The 8,457-nt window shown below is 38.6% G+C and overlaps 1 pseudogene; it reads left to right on the top strand.

Annotated features, from left to right (window-relative positions):
• The first annotated feature begins 334 nt into the window (after positions 1–334).
• LOC114710406 lies at positions 335–1,720 on the top strand (annotated as a pseudogene).
• Positions 1,721–8,457: the final 6,737 nt, after the last annotated feature.

Raw genomic sequence — 8,457 nt, forward strand, 5'->3', positions numbered from 1 at the left:
ACATTCCAGACTGGGTTGTTGAACTTTGCCACAAGTAACCCACAAGAAAATGCCCCATATAAATGACTACCGCGAAGGTTGCTACTTTGTCCTGAATTGGCTCCAGAAGACATACTGGAGCCATCAATTGGAGGACAACCTGGGAGTTAGAAGAGGACCAGATCGAGACAGAAGAACATCAAGAAGAGGGTGGTGAAATTGTTGTTGATGACATAATGGAAGAGAAACCAGAGCCTCAGGATAATGGCAAAGATGATGAATTGACTATCAAGGATGATGCAAGCAATAGAGTCAGCTTCTCATCTAGAAGCAACTCCAAGACGTAAGGAGTTGTATGAAAAAGCATGAGAATTGCTGGTTTCATATGAAGAGCAGTAGTTTAAGGTGCTGGAGAAATATAGGCATTTACCTCAGACTGTTAAGGTGTGGAATAAACTTTCCCCATGTTTATCCTGAAAAACTCAAGGGAGAACAGGCATTCTATACTGGATGCTTTTCTGGAGTACAGCTTTCTCATTCCCACTTTGGAGCAGTTGTCAGCTTTGCAGATAGTGTATGAAGAAAATATCGACTTGAGTGACATCTTGGTGCCAAAGCCATTTTCTAAGTCCTGGCAGCCCCTGCTCAAGGTCCTGCTCTCCCAGACCTTCACACAGGCCCTGCTGGAAAGGATGTTCTCTGAGAGTCTACCTTGGATGGAAAGTTGAAGTGATGGGGCCAACACCAAGATTGGATGGAATGCTTGGAGGTTTTCTGCAAGCCAGTCGGAGGCAAGAAAGAGCTGGAGGCTGTTCAGTTGTTCTGCTTCCCTTGATTGGCCCCAGGTGGTTGAGTTCTGCTTGGGTTCACCTTGCTGGGCCAGGCCCCAACTCCTTCAGCTAGTCTTCAAAGCCATGGGACAGGTCTTGCCAGATGGGGAGCAGGAGAAGCTGCTGTGTGTCTGTTCCATTTATACTCAGATGGGGAGAACGGCATGGTAACGACAAGCATAGGTCCCTCTTCCACTGGGAAAAGTCCATACACATTGGATATCTTACATCAGGACCTAAAACCATCAGGTGCCAACGATGAGTCTGGAGAAAATATTCAACAGAAGGAACAAACCAGCTCTAAGGATGCTAAGCAAGGGGAGGAAAAGGAAAATGAGGAGGAGGAGGAGGAGGAGGAGGAGGAGGAGGAGGAGGAGGAGAACGAAGAGGACCAAAAGGTCTTGCAAGGCTCACATGGAGGAAGATGTAGAGGAAAATGATGACTTAGAAGAGGAAGAAGAGGAAGTGGATGAGGATGAAGTTGATGATGAAGATGACGATGATGAAGATGACAGTGAAAATAGAATTGAGTTGGGCTTTCTCCCTCATGAAGGAATCCTACATTTTTTGGAATACTTGGATCATTTCTCAGAAAAGTGAAGCTTTGCAAGGTTCATCATGGCAAGCAAGCTCTGAAGATGTGTGATGGGGTACATTCCCTCTAGGCCGAATGCCAGGTCAGACTGAGGACCCAACAGAGCTTATGTTGGATAATTACGACACCATGTATCCTTTAGACCAACCTGTACTAGAGCACCATCTAGAACCTCTTAAAGTCCAGGAGTGGCACTCTGAGTTGTGGAGGCAGCAACAACTCTAGCAGCAGCAGCAGCAGTGGTGGCAACTTGGAGGGCCTTCTCTGGAACCAGAGACAATTGTGTGGGCTCAAAGTAGACCTGTGGCTTTTCTGATGGTTATCCTGATGCAAGTGTCCTTGCAGTCCTGCTCTAGTCTCAGCTCAGTCCAGAGTCCATCCATGGTACAGAATGGACAACCTGGGAGACAGTTCTGATCTGCTACATCAGTTCAGCTATCCACCACAATGGTATAAATTTTATTTTATTGATACAAACTTGAAGTTAATTTTGTTATACTGTATATATATATATATATATATATATATATATATATATATATATATATTTCTATTCTTGTTTGAGGTATTATGTTTATGTAACATTTAAAATTGTAATGGATAATTAAAAAATAGATTAATAATTAGTCATCTATGATAATCATATTTGTAGTTAAGTCTTCTAGGTATATATAGATATATTTCAGATAGATAGGTAATCTTCAAACACTTCATAGACCTAGAGAATATGGCATTTAAATAACTTAGAATTCTGTTGACGTGAGACACAATTGCTCCTGGCTGCACCAATTTGATCCGGAGAGAATGTTGGGCTTCTAAGACATTTCCATTTAGAAGTTTGTCTTCTTGGCACAAAATGGACTACTGGGCAAAGAACTGCCCTTGCCTTGACGGCTGACAGTACGAATACAATGCTGTCCTTTCTGGACAAGCAGGACACAAGGAAAGCGACCACTGTACTCTGCCAAGACAGGGTAAGATGGTCTTTCAGAATTCCTGCTTATGAAAATGGTCTGTCATATACTCTAGGCCTGTAGCCAATTTGAATGCATCAATAATGCTGAGAAACATTAGGTGACTATCCAGGCTGCCAGCTGTCTTGGTCTACTCTTACAAGATTCCCGAAAGTTGCTTGCATCCATCTACCATTTCTCAGGTACCATTATGTTCCTTCTTAGGTCTTTGATGTGGTTAAAGACTAGATAGTTGTAATTTCCTCAGTTATGATAAAAGATAAGTTAGATATAAAACCTTAAATTCACAAATATAAGATAGACAGGACATCTTCTTTAATATTGTAACTGTAATTCATGCTCGATAATAGTTTTGTTATATGTAATTTTACCATTTTAAAGTTAAAAACCTTCCTTTAAAAAAAAAAAAGAAGAAAAGGGGAAGTGCTGTGGATATCACTCTATATAAATAAAACACTGATGGCCAGTGACCAGGCAGGAAGTATAGGCAGGACAAGGAGAGAGGAGAATGGGGGAAACAGGAAGAAGGGGGAGGGACACTGCAGCCACCGCCAGGACAAGCAGCATGTAAAGACGCCAGTAAGCCACCAGCCACGTGGCAAGGTATAGATTTATAGAAATGGGTTAATTTAAGATATAAGAACAGTTAGCAAGAAGCCTGCCATGGCCATACAGTTTATAAGCAATATAAGTGTCTGAGTAATTATTTTATACATGGATTGTGGGACTGTGGGGCTTGGTGGAACCTGGAGAGAAGCCCTCCAGCAACACACATGCATTAAGTAAAGTCCATTTTGAGATTTGTTAGTTTTCTACTAATACCACTTCACTCATTCCCAGGCTCCATCCTAGATACCACAATGCGTTAGTTGTGATGTTTCTTGTAGCTATTTTAGGCTGTGAAATTCTTTCCAATTATTTCTTGTTTTCTATAATCTTGACAGTTTATCATATTGGTAAGCTTTTTCATAAGATGTGCTTCCCTGTGAATTTTGTAAATCTTTACCTCATGCTTGAACTGCGATTATGCGTGTTTGAAGGGAAACCACAGAGATCAAATTCCATTTTCATCGTACTCTCTCAAGTATACCTATTATCAACACAACTTCTCATTGTTGATGTTAACCCTGATCACATGGCTTAAGTGTCCATTTTTATCAGTTTTTTTTTTTCCGTTCTGATGTGAGCATCTAGCCACCTTTTCATACTGTTTTGTGGAAGGAAGTCACAGTGTACAGTTCATTTTAGGAGTAGAAAATTATGCTATACCTCTTTGAGAGCACAGTACCTACACAAATTATTGGAACTAATTTTTGCCCATTTACTTATAAACCATATATATTTATATTAGTATGAATTCAAAGGAATATATTTTATACTTGACTTCTCCCTGTAAAATTTTTATTACATTAATAAATATTTATTTATCTTCATGTACAGAGGAGTATGAATGTCACAGTCAACTCTCAGAAGTCAGTTCTCTCATTCTACCTTGTGGGTCACAAGGATAAAATCAGGTTGTTAAAGTTGATGGCAGTAAGCACTAACCTGATCCGTCTTCTTGCTTACCTTACATTTTGGATTCTAATAAAATATTCATTTATTAATTGTTTTTCAAGTTACCATAGTGGTGGCCACTTCACACTTCTTTAATTAGTTTCCATGTCTCAGTTATTTTACTACAACTCAGGATTCTTTTTTCTTTCTTAGTCATCACATAAAAATTTAATTATTAAAAGCATTTAATGAAGATGTCTCAGTGCATTCAGGCTGCTACCACAGGCTAGGTGGTGCTGGTGTGCGCCTTTAACCCCAGCACTCGGGAGGCAGAGCCAGCCTGGTCTACAGAGCAAAATCTAGGACAGGCACCAAAACTACACAGAAAATCCCTGTCTCGAAAAACAAAACAAAACAAAAAAAAAAATTACCACAGAAAGATTACAAAAAACAAAAATGAATGATTCACACCTATGGGAGGGCTAGTACCATCCTTGTTTAATGAGAGCCTGTTTCCAGGTTCAAACTTGATGGCTTCTTCTTTTGGCATTATATGGCCAAGGATCCTAAGACAGTTTTCTAGGGGCTCTTATTCATCCAAGCATTGATACTCTTCATGGAGACTGTGCTTTTATGACTTTCAACTCCCTACGTCAACTTCCATTCTCCAACTCCCTACTTCCTAATGCTGTCAACAACATAGCATTTGGAGGGAAGAAACTTTCATGTACCACAAGAGAACAAGGATAGGTCCAAACATTAAGTAGAGGAAGAGGAATATCAAGAGGAGTCTTTATATTCAGTGAAAAGAACTGTGAACACATTGTATTATAGTGTGAAGTCTGAATGTCCTGGTGTTCAGAACAAACTCTGCCAAGCCCAGAAAGAGGATATCAACAAAATGAGGGAGAGAGAGAGAGAGAGTAAAAAAATAATGTTTACATGAAACTGTAGAATGGTTGAACCAATCTCTCTTTGATTGTTGACCTAAATAAAAATAAAGGGAGGATGAAGAAGGAGTGGAGAGATTATACTATAGTCCTAGAAGTTTTCATAAGTCATGCAATTTGAAAACCACTATCTTCTTCAGATTTTTTCCCTACTATGGGATAAATTTAATTTCTTATTAACATGTTGCCTTGTGGATCTGTGACTCATCAAACTGAAGAATTTCAGGAAGCAAGACAGATTGGTTATTTTTGTCAAAAAGGAGTCAAATTATATCCCGGTTCTGCAGACATGAGTTTGTTGCCCCTCTGCTACTGTCCTTTGTAAATTTCTAATCACCCTCATCCAGGTACAGAGAACACCCAGCACATCTTGTTCCAACAGGTCAATACAAGCGCCTTTCTCCCTCTGCTTCCCAAGAGTGCACCTGCCACTAGCTCTTATAACCTAATCTGCTGTTGCTGGTAAACAGCATTCAAGGGAGTGGTGCCGTGGACCTTTGGCTATCACGTGATGCACGATACTTGAAGACTCCCACTGGGAACAATCTATTTTCTCTGTTGCGGCACTGACCTTGGATTAACGCCTGCTTTTGGTCCAAATAATGAGATTCTCGGGTGAAATCACACATTTTTACCTCCTCTGATTCAAGAGATGGCAGGGACTGGGTAGGTTATTACCGGACAAAGCAGGGGGCCTTAATTTCCAGACCGCCCCTGCTCTCCTGATAATAGCCATTCGGTCCTCTTGCTTCTAACTGGATCCCAGAAAGACACCTACCTACAAGTTTTAAGGCTACTAAAATATCTTCAAAGCCTCCCATGAGCTCTTTTTAGAAAGTTCAAAAAAAAACCTTATATATCAAGGTAGGCACATTTAACCTGAATTTAGACAGAATAATACCCTTCATCCATTTAAGTGATCTTTTAATCACAGTTCTGTAAATTGATATATTAGTTTCTTTGACTGTCATAACAAATTACTTCTTAATCTGGTACCCTTAAAAGAGAGAAGTTTATTTACTTTGTCCAGTAGGCAGTAAGTCAGAAGTCACAACATTGGCAACGTTATATTTTCCCTCTGATAGTATAAGGAAAATTCTCCTCCTGGATTTTTTTTTCAAGTGTTTGGTGGCTCCCAACAGTATTTCATGCTTCTTGATTTAAATTTCATCTCTCATATTTCTGCCTTCATCTTTAGGTAGCATGTTCCTCTGGGTAAAGAAAATGTATAGCTTCATACAGCTCTCTAGCCTAGATGGTTAAATAGAAGTCTGGCATTGAAGATGTTCAGTGAATATCAGTAAAGACAAATGCTTGAACAAATAAGATTTTCAGTTTATTGTATATTTTTGTTCTTTATAGTTATATACTTTCTTGGGGGTATTTTTCTTCTTTTATGGTCTAGCGTAGTGAGCTTTTTAGTATTCTTATATTGTCATTTAGTCAGTGGGTTTTTGGTCCATCTTAATCCAGTATTATCTCATTTTACCTTAACTAATTATATGGCTGTAAAGTCTCTTAACCCAAATAAAATCACAGCCCTAGGTTCTGGGTGGATCTGAAATTTTGTAGAACATCTTGAAATCCTGTACTCTTTGCTCCTTTTTCTCAATTTCAGCAAATTAGGCATAGGTCAGGAGTAGGTTAGACAGAGGAGAATGCATGTGCAAGAAATCACTGAGAAATGCTGCCTAAAAGTGAATAGAGAGGAAAGATTGAAAATCCTAAAACACACCTAGGATATTTTGTGTCTACTACACAGGAGATCTTATATGTGTATATGTAATCATGTTATAAAAAACATACATAGCTATGGAGATGCTGATTATGATTTTGTCCCATTACTAGCTCCTAGAGATCATTTTATAAAGACTAAATTAAGAATGCAGCATGTATTTACATTTGCAATAAAAGAAATAGGGCATACTAGTTATCTATCGAGTAAATATACACATTTATTTGTGAACTTTAGCAAAAATACAGTGTATTGTGTACATATGCATTAATTTATATGTAAATTAAAATATATTTAAACATACATATGTAGCAGGAATCTTAAAAGTTCTTATTAATAAAATCAAACCTGAGGCCAGTTATTGGGGTCAAAGCTGGTAGATCAGAGAGACAGAACAAGCCACAGCTAACCTCACCTGGCCAGATCCTCAGCTGGTCCTGTTTCCTCAGACTAGAAGCTTCTGTGTCCTCATCCCAATGGCTCTCAGCTGAACTGCTGCTCAAAAGCCTGAATGCTTAACCAGCCAAAATCTTAACCAGCCAAAAGCTTCTAGTTTCTGGTCCTCACGCCTTATATATCTTTTTGCTTTCTACCACCACTCCCTGGGATTAAAGGCTGGCTTTCTGGGATTAAAGGCATGTATCACCATGCTTGCTATTTCCAATGTGGCCTTGAACTCACAGAGATCCAGAGGGATTTCTATCTCTGGAATGCTAGGATTAAAGGTGTGAGTGCCACCATTTTCTAGCCTTTGTATCTAGTGGCTGTCTGTTCTCTGACCCCAGATAAATTTATTAGAGTACACAATATTTTGGGGAACACAATATCACCACATACATATACATTTTAAACATATACATATATTAATATAGTTTGCTTACATCTCTTACTGACATTTTATTATATTAATTATAAATAGTATCACTCATTTAAAGATTCAGGAAGATATATGCTCTTGAAAAAGTTTAAGATATTTATTTTTTAATTATGTATATAGGTGTGAGTGTATGTTTGTGTATGGGTACATGTATGTGTGGTCAATTACCTACAGGAATCAGAGGCACTGGATCCCCTGAATCTTGAATTACAGGTTGTTATGGGCCACTCTCTGTGAATTGGGAATTAACTGGGAAATCTACCAGAGTGATACATGCTTTTAATCTGATCTGATGAACCATCTTTTCAGCTCCAGGATATATATATATATCCTGGATATATATACTTACTTTTATGATGCATTCTAGCCCAGATTATTAAATAACTAGAAGTCCAAAATTGAAGATGTGAAGTAACTTTCAATAATGGCAAACATTACTGGGTGGTGGTAGCACACGTCTTTAATCCCAGCACTTGGGAGGCAGAGCCAGGCAGATCTCTGTGAGTTCAAGGCCAGCCTGGTCTACAGAGTGAGATCCAGGACAGGCACCAAAACTACACAGAGAAACCCTGTCTTGGAAAAAAAATAATGGCAAACACTTGAGCAAATATAATGATCTTTTGATATTTGTTTTTCATTTTCTGTCTTTTTGGTTAAATGCCATTTGATGATTTTTCCTTCTCTTATGTACTAACAGAGTTAATTCACTTCATGTGTATATATAACCAACCTTCCAAATCTCCATATATCGTCACCAACACAACCCCTTGCAACTTAATAGCTTTTTTCTTTTCTTTCTTTTTGTTTTTTGTTTTTTTGTTTTTGATAATTCACTACTTCCTGTTAATACTTTCTACATATGCATGTGTGGAGTCATTCACAGACCCTGGAAAACTATCAGTGGCCATATCCCCTAAAAGAGTAAACCTGTGTGATTGGCTTCTCTGGTGTTTCATTTTGTGGTTAGGATGTTAATGTTAGAGGTTAAAAGGGAACATAGATCTTCCTTCACATGCTGTT

This window comes from Peromyscus leucopus, chromosome 10 (genome assembly GCF_004664715.2).
Source record: "Peromyscus leucopus breed LL Stock chromosome 10, UCI_PerLeu_2.1, whole genome shotgun sequence".
NCBI classification, from domain to species: domain Eukaryota; kingdom Metazoa; phylum Chordata; class Mammalia; order Rodentia; family Cricetidae; genus Peromyscus; species Peromyscus leucopus.